Source organism: Tachysurus fulvidraco, chromosome 6, assembly GCF_022655615.1.
Source record: "Tachysurus fulvidraco isolate hzauxx_2018 chromosome 6, HZAU_PFXX_2.0, whole genome shotgun sequence".
Lineage (NCBI taxonomy): Eukaryota > Metazoa > Chordata > Actinopteri > Siluriformes > Bagridae > Tachysurus > Tachysurus fulvidraco.
This window is the reverse complement of record NC_062523.1, coordinates 22,612,492-22,625,237: the sequence shown is the minus strand read 5'-3', so window position 1 is coordinate 22,625,237 and position 12,746 is coordinate 22,612,492. Positions and strand designations below refer to the sequence as shown.

General features: G+C 36.4%; 1 protein-coding gene across 7 annotated transcripts in view; it reads left to right on the top strand.

Moving 5' to 3' along the window:
- Positions 1-2,976: 2,976 nt before the first annotated feature.
- The window catches only part of satb2 (SATB homeobox 2), a 45,341-nt gene continuing 35,571 nt past the window's right edge, over positions 2,977-12,746 (top strand). For 4 of the 7 annotated variants that reach the window (XM_027179631.2, XM_027179626.2, XM_027179627.2 and 1 more), the window contains exons 1-2: positions 10,720-10,873; positions 11,737-12,453. The gene's annotated coding sequence lies outside the window, so the exon portion shown is untranslated. Of the gene's footprint in view, positions 3,062-10,358; positions 10,633-10,719; positions 10,874-11,736; positions 12,454-12,746 lie in introns of those variants that run through there. The other 3 variants (XM_047815000.1, XM_047814999.1, XM_027179629.2) reach the window with 3 other exon arrangements.

Sequence of the window (12,746 nt, the reverse complement as noted above, 5' to 3'; positions counted from 1 at the left end):
CTCTCTCTCTCTCTCTCTCTCTCTCTCTTTCTCTTTCTCCTGCTTTATTGTATCAAATTAGTCTGCCTAATGTTCCCAAAACAGATCCTTCTCTCATATATATCTCATTTTAACATCTGAACAATTTTTAAATCCATCAGACCGACTTTCATTCTCTATGCTTTTAACTGTCCTACCTGTCACAGTCTGTGGTTCTTTTGGCAGTAAAGCAATGGTTTGATAGCTGGCATGCTGTGGCATAATGCCGAGAACTGCGTGCTCTGTATGCAGGAGGAGAGGATAGGATAGGACAGTTAATGACAAGATTCAAGAGAGGATGAGAATGCTGTCCCAAGAGTGTGGGCTGAAATGAGAAACCTAAAACTTTAAACTTAATAAAATATATATTTATAACTATGAATATACTAATATAGGGACAATGCCAATAATGCCTGGATATTGGGGGTAGGTTTGAGGCTAGCCCTGAGGGAATGTAGAACCGAAGTGCTGTTCTCTCTGATGAATATATCTGTATGTGATTATTTTGACAGCAGTTATAAACCCATAAGGCCTGGCCTCAGTTCCTGCTCTTGTTGATTTAAACCACCGCAGGCCATAAATAATGGCTGATTAAGTGGCCTATCTGGCTCTCTCAGCCCCCTCTGCCTGGGTGCGGGCCTGCGTCTTGAGTGCTGGACCTCAATATGTTCTACATTAGAATTAGCAAAGAGCTGGGCGAGCTGTGGGGGGTGCTCCCCCAGTACCAGGGAACCCTTCAGTTTTTCAGAAATTAACACTTAAAATGTATTCTCTATAGGGAAACAGATGAGAACATTGAGTCAGCAACATGATAGACATATCTTACGGTCATAATCATGCTGATGTACATTACCTCATTAATTTAAAAAGGCCCATTATTGTAGATTGTAAATTATATAGGTTTTCTTTAACTGCCCTGTGTTTGGGTTAGTCACTTTTAATGAAGTGCATCCGTTTTCCCCAGCTGGCACTGGTGACGTGTGAGCCAGCTAAATTCATTGTTATTGGAGGATTAACTTACATAGGTCAGAAACTTTGTATATAAAAGTGGGCTTTTATGGATATTTGTGGTTATTATTTCTGACTGTTAAAAATCTAGCAGTTTGTGCAGTGTAGAGCGAGTGTTTATGAAATAGCTTGTGTCGCTCCGCTGAGGTCCATGGGCAAGATGGAATGATTGGAGGGAATGCCTTTGATGCTGCTGTCAGGGTACAGTCCAGTAAACGCATAAGAAAACACTTTGGATTGGCAAAGGCTAATGATGTTTGAGAGACATTTCACATGAAAATCTTCAAACTATATTTCAGCTAACCTGGTCTCTTTGCTGAGGTGAAAATTTCAAAATATGTGCTGAGGTGGTATTGATCATGAACCAGCTGGTCAGTTCTTATATTTTTCAGGCCAAGTCCCTATAAAAACATCCCTTCAGCTGCCACGTGCAGTGAGCAATAACTCACCCTGATATCCACAATGGCCTCCTGCAGTAGTAGTGAGTGCTTTGGCTCATTCCCCTCTCTCAGAGAGGATAACATTTCAGCACTTTATATTAGCGACCCAGGGTCCCATCAACACCTTTAAGAGGGTCACGCCTCCCTCTTCAGTGTAGGCTGAGAGAGGTTGAGTGGGCCATGCTGTGTTAACCTAACCAAGGGCAAGAAAGCAATAACAAACACAGGATCACAGGACTACTGTGACCTCTGACTCTTACAATCTCTTTTAAGGACAATCAAAAATCCTCAAACATCACTATCGTATATATTCACTTCAAAGCCCCCCCACCCCCACCCCCGCATACACAAATTTCTTTTTATGCATTGAAAAGGAAATGACAAAGCTGTTGACTCTCACAATAATTTATTAAAAGTATATATTAGAAAATCTGTTGTTAAGCATTCATTGGTTTTCATATGTCAAAATCAGTGGGTTACTTTTCAATTGATACATAAATGGTTAATTATTATCTCTCTAAATTATCTGAGTGAACAGTTAAAACTACTACTACTACTACTACTACTACTACTACTACTACTACTAATAATAATAATAATAATAATAATAATAATAATAATAATAATAATAATATTATTATTATAATAATAATAACAATTGCTTTTATTATTATTATTATTATTATTATTATTATTATTATTATTATTATTATTATTATTGTTGTTGTAGTTGTTTTTGTTTCTATTGATACAATTTGTAGCAAAGTTAAAATATGCTATGATATGCTGTGCAGTTGTATTCCAAGCTAATTTTATGATTCATGTTTATGTTGCTGAAACATGTCATCATACATAAAAACAACATAAAATTAAGTCTGTAGTGGCATCCCGGTGAAGCAGACGTATCAAATTCTTCCATCTTGTGCTATGACTGGGGGTTTCTTTAGACCAGAGCTCTCAGACATGATTGGAGTTTTAATAAGGACATAATAGACCTGGCTCCAGCTCCCCCTCCTTTCTCTGTCTCTCTGGCCACAGAAATCTAGTCCACTGCTCTGGAAAACTTCACAGTGCCAACAGAGATTTAGAATGTAAAGGCTAGGCTCAGTAATGTTTAATAGTAGATGCAGCTCACTGATTGTGACCTTCCCTACTTAAACAAATACGGCCTCCTCCTTCTCCGTCTTCTCTTTGGATTCCACAGCCACTCCCCCATCAGCCTCCTTTCATCAACCTCAAACCTCAGGTTCATGGACTACCTCACAATATGCCTTAATCAATTTCATCGTTAATTTGCATGCAGCAGTGGGTAATCAGATACTTTCGCTGGTGTCTGTCTGCTTTGCGACAAGCAAACCTGAGGCATTTACAATGTTGTGACTGTCTTCTTGCGGTGACTGGCAGTAAATGATTGACACTAACAGTCATGGGAAGTTCCGCATTCAGATCTTCAAAGTTGTACACCCATTTTGTTTACCCACAAGGCCATTCTCTTGTCAGTCATGCATTCAGTGAAACGCATGCAAGTCAAGGAAGCCAGCTGGGAAGACAAATCCAATGCATTCTTAACAACCCCTCCATTCTGATGTAACGTGGTAAGTAATAAGCACATAGCCCTTGTTTGGATGTTTTTGAAAATAAACTGGGTGGATAAAAGTAAAGGTACAACTAAATATTTTCAAAAATTTCATATTTACAATGTGAAGTTTATTTGTCTGAACAAAGCAAAATTAGAAGCATCTTTGTTCTAAAAGTTTCATGTCTCTAAGATGTCTACAGTGTCCAAGATTTTTTGACACACTTTTCTAGTGCTTTCTACTGAGATTTTGCACCAGTGCACGTGATGTTTGGGTTCATGGCCTGTATTGAAACAGTTGTCATTTAATTGCTCACGTGTCACAGCAATGTGCTTAGTTTTCTATGCGTGAGAAAGCAGAATAAATTTTTGTCCTTGCTCTCCAAGACTGAAGCAATGGACACTGAGCCTTCTGAATTTACTGACTCCATCTATAGCATTAGCATCACTAGCTTTAAACATTTCCTTTTAACCTCTAACCTCACTAACTACCCTCATTAGCTGATAAGGACCTTTACATTCTCACTTGGTCTAGTGCATCTGTCTGTGTCAACGTTGATCCTTTGTCTAGACATTTGAGGGTTTTTTTAGCAGTTTTCAGACAGATGAAGACCTTAGTGAGAAAAGATAGGAGTACTAAGTGCTAGGAGAGAATTGATTAAACGATAAGTAAGCAGGTGATTTGAGACCTGGATCGTGGCCCTATCAGTTCAACATTTTTAAGATGATATTGAATAAATGAACTTCGGCTAAATGAAGTTGGCACAAGGCAAGGAACATGCTATACAAGTGACTGAGTGCATGCATTTAGAACACAGAAAATTAAATTATTTGTTGTTTAACTACTAGTTAAATCATTGAATCAAGAATCATCCGTATTACTGTAATACTGGATACATGTGAAATATGTGGATATATGTGAGTATATGTGATAACACACATGTACGACATGTCTAAATTATAGCAAAGATCTCAGGCAGAGACAAGGAAGTAAACCTGACATTTGCTTCTTGATCACCTTGTGATTTGCATGGTAATATCCAGTGGAGGGAGTGTAGGAGTGGAAAGGAACTTGCAAAATGCTATGAACTCTGTTTTCATAATTATTTATAAACATCGAGGTTTCCAGAATAGTGCACACTTTATATATTTAACGTGAACATAGTCTGTTTTATCCACCGATTATGTTAGACAGTGAAACATAGATGAAAAATAAAGATGAATTCGTTTGCAAATGGATCAGAAACCACTCAAAACAGTAACATATTAAAGGCAAATTAAACACTTCTTTTGGGTCTATTTTTCCCTGAATAGGATAATTTACACAATTCATTGGGGAATAATTAAAACAGTTTGGGTCCCTCAAAACACGAGCCAGTTTTGTTTCTAGTCTGTTCCCGTTTGCTGTATCTTAGCAGAGGTGTAGGGCATAAGGTAGAAGGGCTAACTCATACGTACTTTAATGAAGTATTTACAGATAATTTCAGCTGTCAAACACTTGTGGCCGATGACACAGTGCAGAGTATTGGAGCCCCGACCCTCTATGCTTGTCGCGTTTAGCTCAAGCGGATTTAATTTCAACTCAAAGTCACTTGGAGCGCAGGAGAGTGCAGAGCTTTGGGGTTTTAGAATTCAGTTTTCGTTATGCTTTAATTTGCTCTCACTGATGCTGGAAAAAGCGTGAGAAAGCCAACCATACTCTTAGTTAAGTTGGACCAGTCTGCGAAGCTGAATTAAATATGTGAATAATTTATTATTAGGTTTTGTAGACACTCGTTTGCTGGATGTCTTCATGCCATAATTTAATTGTGCAAATATATGCACAAAAATATATGAATGATCTAACGATAAGAATTGTAAGTAATAATAAAATGAATAAAATTGCATTCAATAATGCATCATTACAGCGAATTCCTCTGCGTTTAATCCAGTATATCTTTATTTAAGTATTGCCATCGCTGCCAAGCTTATAGGATATTCATCGATCTTCTGGTATATTTTGTCTGCTTTACACAATTAATGCATATATTAGTATTTCCGTATGAGAGCAATTTCTTTTAGAATAATTTTAATGCGATAATAATAATAATAATAATAATAATAATAATAATAATAATAATAATAATAAGAAGAAGAAGAAGAAGAAGAAGAAGAAGAAGATTTATTATTATTATTATTATTATTGTTGTTATTTAAAATTATTATTATTTTTATTATTATTATTATTATTATTATTATTATTATTATTATTATTATTATTATTATTATTATTATTATAAATTGTTATCACTACTGTTACTGTCGATGCAGTTTACGGGTCGGGGTTGACCGATTAGTGTGAGCCTAAAGCGTTTGGATGGTGTGAGCCGTGACCTCTTAAAGAAGGTAATTTGTTGAGGTTGGAGGTTCTTCTGCGCAGCTGCCTCTCATATTAGTCTCATTTAAAACATAAATGGACCCTAACTATTGAGAAAACATTATTTGGGAAAAGATCATTTTAGCCGGTCATTTGTCTATCCGTCTAATATGTGTACAGACAAGAGCAGGGAGAAACGGAGCACAGACATATAAGATCTTTCTCTAATACTCAAGACCTCTAGGCTATGGATAAGGCCTTATGTGAGTTTATTTAATAAATTGGCCAAAGGCGTAAACATACATAGAGTGAAAAAGACTAGAAAATTCGAAGCATTCTTTAAAATTCAGTAAACCATATATGAAACATAAAACAGTATGAATTTGTTATGATAGAATTACAGTCGCATAATAACGATTTAAAGAAAACAAAAGCGACAATAATATATCCTAATTGATTTAAATACGTTGTTTTCTACATATCATTTAGATCAGTGTGCTAGGTACAGAGTCTGTATTTAAAGCGCCTCATTTCAGTGGAGGAGGTTATGAGCTCAATCGCTGCCGCTTCTGCTCTCGTTAATCGCTTTCGGTGCTAATTAAAAGTGAGGTAAAGCACGACTCTCTGACATCTTCCACTCTCCTTGCTAACCCAGAAAAGATTAACACATTTAACCTCCTCTTCGCCTCCGTTTGTCCACTCTAACTGAGATGTTCTTTTAGAAATGTTGTACTTTTATAATCTAAATAGGATCATTATTATTATTATTATTATTATTATTATTATTATTATTATTATTATTATGTATTTATTTATTTATTATAATGATTATCAATGTTTTTCACTTTATTTCCAAACAATTAGTTCGTTTTCTTTGTTTTCTTTCTCTTTTTTTCAAAACATTCTACACTTCTTTCATTTTTTTTCTTCCGTATTATAATGAGTATGTAAAGTATATTTGTTATGCGAAACATATGTTATCCTTATTTTCAAGTTTCGATTTATGTTTGACGGCCATTTCTGCAATCTGTTTAGGAGAAGAAAAAAAACTATTTTCAATAATAAGCATGTAGGGTTAATGCGATTAAAATTGATAATTAAAATACAGTTCAGTGTGTGTGTGTGTGTGTGTGTGTGTGTGTGTGTGTGTGTGTGTGTGTGTGTGTGTGTGTGTGTGTGTGTGTGTGTGTGTGTGTGCTGGAAGTCAAAGGGTTAGTTCCTACACCGAACACTAGATTGTGCTATTTTCCGACCTTCCTCTGTCCTAATCAGACTTGGGTATAGCATCACTCACATTTTTCATGTATTTTAATCGGCTGTAATTTGACATGATAACGTCATTATGTGACTGTATAGATTTGTATAGTATAAATATTATTCAGTAGGCCTACAGGTTGGGAGGCTTTACAAATCAGTTTAATTTGCTTTAAATAAGGGCATCTGTATTTATTTTTTATAGGCGTAGAAATAGAGTGGACATTGCTGTTAACTAAGCTTTTTCTCAAATGACGTACCTGATGCTCAAAACTGTAGACGTTTTAGGTTTTTGAATCTAGAAGAATATGTATGTAACATGAGTTTTGTGGGTTCCTAGGCTACAAAAAAATGTGGTTTCATCATAATAGTTAAAAGGTTAAAAAAGAAAAAAAGCTATTTTTGTAATTACGGGAAATAGCATTAAATACACATGATTGTACAAACGTGGCGAAACCATCATGATGTTCTGCTACAAGCTCCTCCCCTGCTGTGGGGTGCATGATAGTGCATCGTTACACACGTTCAACCATAAATGTAGTTCTTCATCTGGGTCACCAGCACACAAGGCAAATATGAAGCTACTTATGACTTTACACGATAATCAGAAACTGAGCCTTGGGTAGTCTTTTAAATTTGAGACAGAGCTGGTACTGAAGCCATGTGATTAAAAACATGACTATTGATATAGCAAAAGTGGGACATGGAGTGAAATAAACAGGAAGGTCTACAGAAAAATGTGTGATGAAGATAATAACATACTTGCATTAAACTTAGGAATCTGTTTGTTTGAGATTAAGATCTCAAATGTAAGAAACTATGATTTAAATAAGATAAAGGTACTTCTGCTTTTTTAAATCTTCTTCTTCTTCTTCTTCTTCTTCTTCTTCAGCTTGGTATTATTATTATTGTTATTATTATTATTATTATTATTATTATTATTATTATTATTATTATTATTATTATTATTATTATGCCTCACTAAAAAAATGCTGCATGGTTCAAGCATTTCGGTTATTTTTACACAGTAAATGTAATTTATATCTTACATATGTAAAATATTTTTACATCGGTAATATTATATTATAGGCCCAACAAACAAAAGCTCTGCTGGATTGTGCTTGGATTAGTTTTATTAACAAATACACCACAGTCTTTAAAACACAGACATTCAAGTATTCCTCAGTGGTTCTGTTTAGAGTTGTGGATTCCTCTCTTCCTCACAGAGTTGTACTTGGAAAGGCTTTCTGAGTTTTTTTGGGTTCACAGAAATTTTCATCAGAGCTTTCTCCAGAGGGACAAAATGTAACCTAAGCATGTACAAGACAGCTTTTGTGTTGGAATATATTTAATTTCAATAATCCATGATAAATTACAAATGATATTCATTAAAAAAGGGAATGAAAAAAAAAACACATGTATATAGCATCAGTCTCAAGTCATAGAGCATTGCTGCCATACAGAGATGTATTGACTCCTCTAACACACAAAACCAAACCATTTATTACTATCAGTATAAAAATCACTCATTAATAATTAAACTTCAAATTAGAATGAAGTTTCGTGATGACCTTCGGGACTGGACTCTGACACTTCTTTTATAAAGCATATAGAGTCAAAATATTGACTATAAAATATGTATCTCGATGCCAACATTGGTGTTGGCATCGAGAATAAGTAATACAATGGAGTGCATAAAAGTAATAGGTCTTAAATATAATACATACGTCTTCACAGACCAGCTAGTATATCAGATACTAGCAAAGAAAGGAAAGGCAACACTTTCAACGATTAGTCACTGCAAAAAGCGTTACGGGTTGTAAAAATATACTGGGCTGATGATAGAAAACATTTGAAAAGTAAAAACTTGAGTTTAGCCTGCAGATTTTTCCAATAGCTTACAGAAAAATATATATATTTGGGTTTATTTAATGTATGTATGTATGTATGTATGTATGTATGTATGTATGTATGTATGTATGTATGTATGTATGTATGTATTTATGTGTTTGCGCATTTTTAAAAAATGCCTTAGATTATGAGATTGGAAAAAACAGATGTGGTCGTGGAGCAGCATATCGGTGTCATCCAGCTGTTTCATCCAGCTTGGGCCTATTCCACCAGGTGTTTGTTCAAGTGTTCATTCTGAGACAGTGGGTTTTTGCCCCGCTGTGCTTTAACCACCAGACAATTACTGTCGTCAACATCAACAACAACAAAAAATTACTACTACTACTACTACTACTACTACTACTACTACTACTACTACTAATAATAATAATAATAATAATAATAATAATAATAATAATAATAATAATAATAAACCATGTTCATTACACCGATTAACTTTCTCCCCTCAAAAGAGTTTGCTGTTTTGTTAGCAGTCAAATGATTCACAACTTGGACTGTCGAAGGCGATATTTTAATGTGATAACTGATATTAAACCCGACTCAAGTAAAACGCCCTAACCACGAAACGCATCTTGCAGAAAATCTATTTATAAATCCTTTTGTAAAACACAAATAACTTCATTACCTTTATTTTTCTGATATCCTGCTATATTTTCTGAATTTTATGCTTCTTTTCTGATCAATAATACTTACGACCGGATCCATGTTCTGTGCTAAATGTTTGTTACCGTTATTGGGAAATATTCCATATTTTAATATAACAATAAAACATAAAAAATAAGCATTAAAGGTTTGATGCGATATTAGAGCTGCCGTTAATGGACAGGTTTATTGAAAACCAGACTACAGTCAGGTCACTGTAACTGTTTATCCTTTTTACCTGTCAGATAACTTCGTGTTTAATTTAATACACATGGCCAGGTGACACATAGGCAATACTGACAGCGAAATGAATATTAAAATTTCATCATATGACTTGTAATATAATATAATATAATATAATATAATATAATATAATATAATATAATATAATATATATAAAAAAAATGTTCGAATTATATGTAGTAATCGAACGGATGAGTAACCAATTATTAATTTGTAATTCCCTAATTGACTACTACTACTACTTCCATTACTACTACTACTACTACTACTACTACTACTACTACTACTACTAATAATAATAATAATAATAACAATAATAATAATAATAATAATAATAATAATAATAATAATAATAATAATAACAATAATAATAAATTATTATTGTTATTATTATTATTATTATTATTATTATTATTATTATTTTGTTGTTGTTGTTGGTGGTGGTGGTGGTGGTAGTAGTGGAGTTGATTGTGTTGTCGTTGTTCTTTTTTTAACGAAAAAATAATTTCATATACCGTATACTTAATCAAAACCCTTTATTTTGTTATATTCAAGCATGAAGAAGCTATTTTAACAAAGTATTTCAGAAATCGGCTTTTAATTTTGGTTCAGGTTAACAGCTTGACGATCCGTTTCTAATGCATTAGCATGTTTACGAAAGCTTGAATTGGAATGAACAAGAAAGCTCATTTGTGAAGTTTTTTAAGAGACAGAAACCACAGTATGTTGATTTACTGGCTTTGGGATGCGAGCTGTGTCTACAGTTCAGTGTTTGATCCCCAGGTTTTATCTCAGAATCATGGTACAGTTTTACGTTGCAAATTTACATACGCTGGACCACCTAAAACATCGTATACGCGCATACGCGCACACGCGCACCCCAACTAACATCGTCGCTCATTTGTGCAAATTCTCCGTCAATAATAGACAAGCATCTAAACTGGGGAGAACCGAGGCGCTTATTATCCTGCCATCACTTTGTGCTGGTAAATACTTTGTAGTCTTCGTATGGTGGACATATTATTATCGCCTTATAATAACCTATAATCATCGGATAGCCAATAGTGTGGGATGATGCTGAAGAATCAGACATATTACAGTCCGCTTATTCCACCTCTCAGCACATTCACAGTTGTGTAGCTCAGTGAAATGATCGAGAGCATCTGGAGTCACTTTTAAAGAAGGTAAGGTCTATTTTGTGTGACCGTGGTGGGTTGTGTGAATTGATCAGAGAGGCACTTATCAGAATCAGAATCAGAATCAGAATCGCCAGGCATGATTATTATATGATAATTATTGCCAGGCATGTTTTCACATGCGAAGAATTTGTTTTAGTGCCATACTTATGTGTATGCTTGGATTCTAAACGGGGTTCGATCAAATTTATTTTGAGCTGGAAATGCTTTGGGTCTCATTTTCAGATAGGTGTGAAGCTATAAGAAATCTTTTGAGATGTTTAAAACGTTTTGGATTTAATGGCGATGTTTCATTTCAGGTTTCTGCATGATGTTGTTTCAGCTAACTTTCTACGTCCTGATTGCCATATTGACATATTGACATTATGGTAGACAGAACAATTTAACGGGCTTAACCTGGGCAAAAAGATGGGGATGGGGGGAGAGAGAGAGAGAGAGAGAGAGAGAGAGAGAGAGAGAGAGAGAGAGAGAGAGAGAGAGAGAGAGAGAGATGTTCGATTCTCATCCGAATCCTTTCCAAATGCAAACAAGATTTTTTTAACCTTACCAGTGTCCTGGGGGAAAATGACGGGTATTATGGTTTTCTATTAACCGGGATGTGAATACGGGGCGACAGAGCGCGACACAAGCAGTTGATCATCCTCTGATTTAAGTCATATTAACAGTCGATTGCATAAGGCCAATTACTTCTTAACCTGCGGGGGGAAAGTATTACTAATGTTTGCACTCAATAACCAGATAACATATTAATCTAAGATAGTGAAAGGCTGTTCAAGTGTTCAGGTCCAGTTATTGTGTGAACATGAAAAAAAGCAAGCAAAGACCACATGAAATGATCACGGTGTAACTCTATGGAGTTTTATTGCCAAGAGGGCATGTATGGGATTTAAAAAACTGGATCTGACAACCCCCCCCTGCTTTCTCTCTCTCTCTCTCTCTCTCTCTCTCTCTCTCTCTCTCTCTCTCTCTCTATCTCTCTCTCTCTCTCTCTCTCTCTCTCTCTCACTCTCTCTCTCTCTCTCTCACACACACACACACAAACACACACACACACACACACATACACACACACACGCACACACACACACACAGAGTCCCTCCTGCGCTCTGTCAGTCAGCGCTCCGCTGGCACGGGAGAGATTGAAAGTGACACACACTCACACGCGGCCGACCTCGATCTTTTATGTCGAAGAAGAGACTTCTGCTGTTATCCGTCGCTTTTGAGTAGCAGCCACCTAATCTTCCTTTCCTTTCGTTTTCGCGCACCCTAGACGGACTCAGTCGGATTGTCGCGCACGCGGTCTGTCTCCTCGCACCGCGCTCAACTAGTCGCTCGAGCTCACGGCTGACAAAAACAGACCGCACTTCCGTTAAGGGGAACTTGTGCCGCTTTGCTGCTCGGATCTCTCTCTCTCTCTCTCTCTCTCTCTCTCTCTCTCTCTCTCTCTCTCTCTCTCTCTCTCTCTCACACACACACACACACACAACACACACGCGCGCGCGCGCGCGCGCGGGCACACACACACACACACACCCTCTCTCTCACTCTCTCTCTCTTTAAACTGTGCTCTGTCTCCAGTCATCCCTACCGCCTCCTTGCTTTAGACACTGGCTTCCAGTCCCGCGCTCACACACAGCCTAAGTGTCAAACCGCCGATATCACCGAGCCGATTTCAGCCGACCGATATTTGCACCAAGCCGATTCCCGCCAGCCGCGAACAGCAAGCAGCTCAGCCCTGGATTCACTACTTTTACTCAATGGACAGAGCCCTCTCAACGGCCAGCCCCGATACCAACACGCCGTGAGCAGTAAGTACAGCTCCATACTTATACGCTTTTCTCATTTCTTCCAGCAGACACGTGCTCTTTTTCTCTGTTATCAACATCCACAATATCTGAAATGTTAAATTTTACACTAACTCTTGTTTTGTTGCTGTTGTTGTCGTTGCTGCTGCTGCAGTAGCTTATGCTGTTGAATTAACACATACAATGCTACATAGACTCTGACAGAGTTTATTATATCCATCTGATCTGCACTGGATAAGTGTTAATTTACCATTTTGGATTTTGCGCTATAGCCTTATATTCATTGCGGTGTCCAC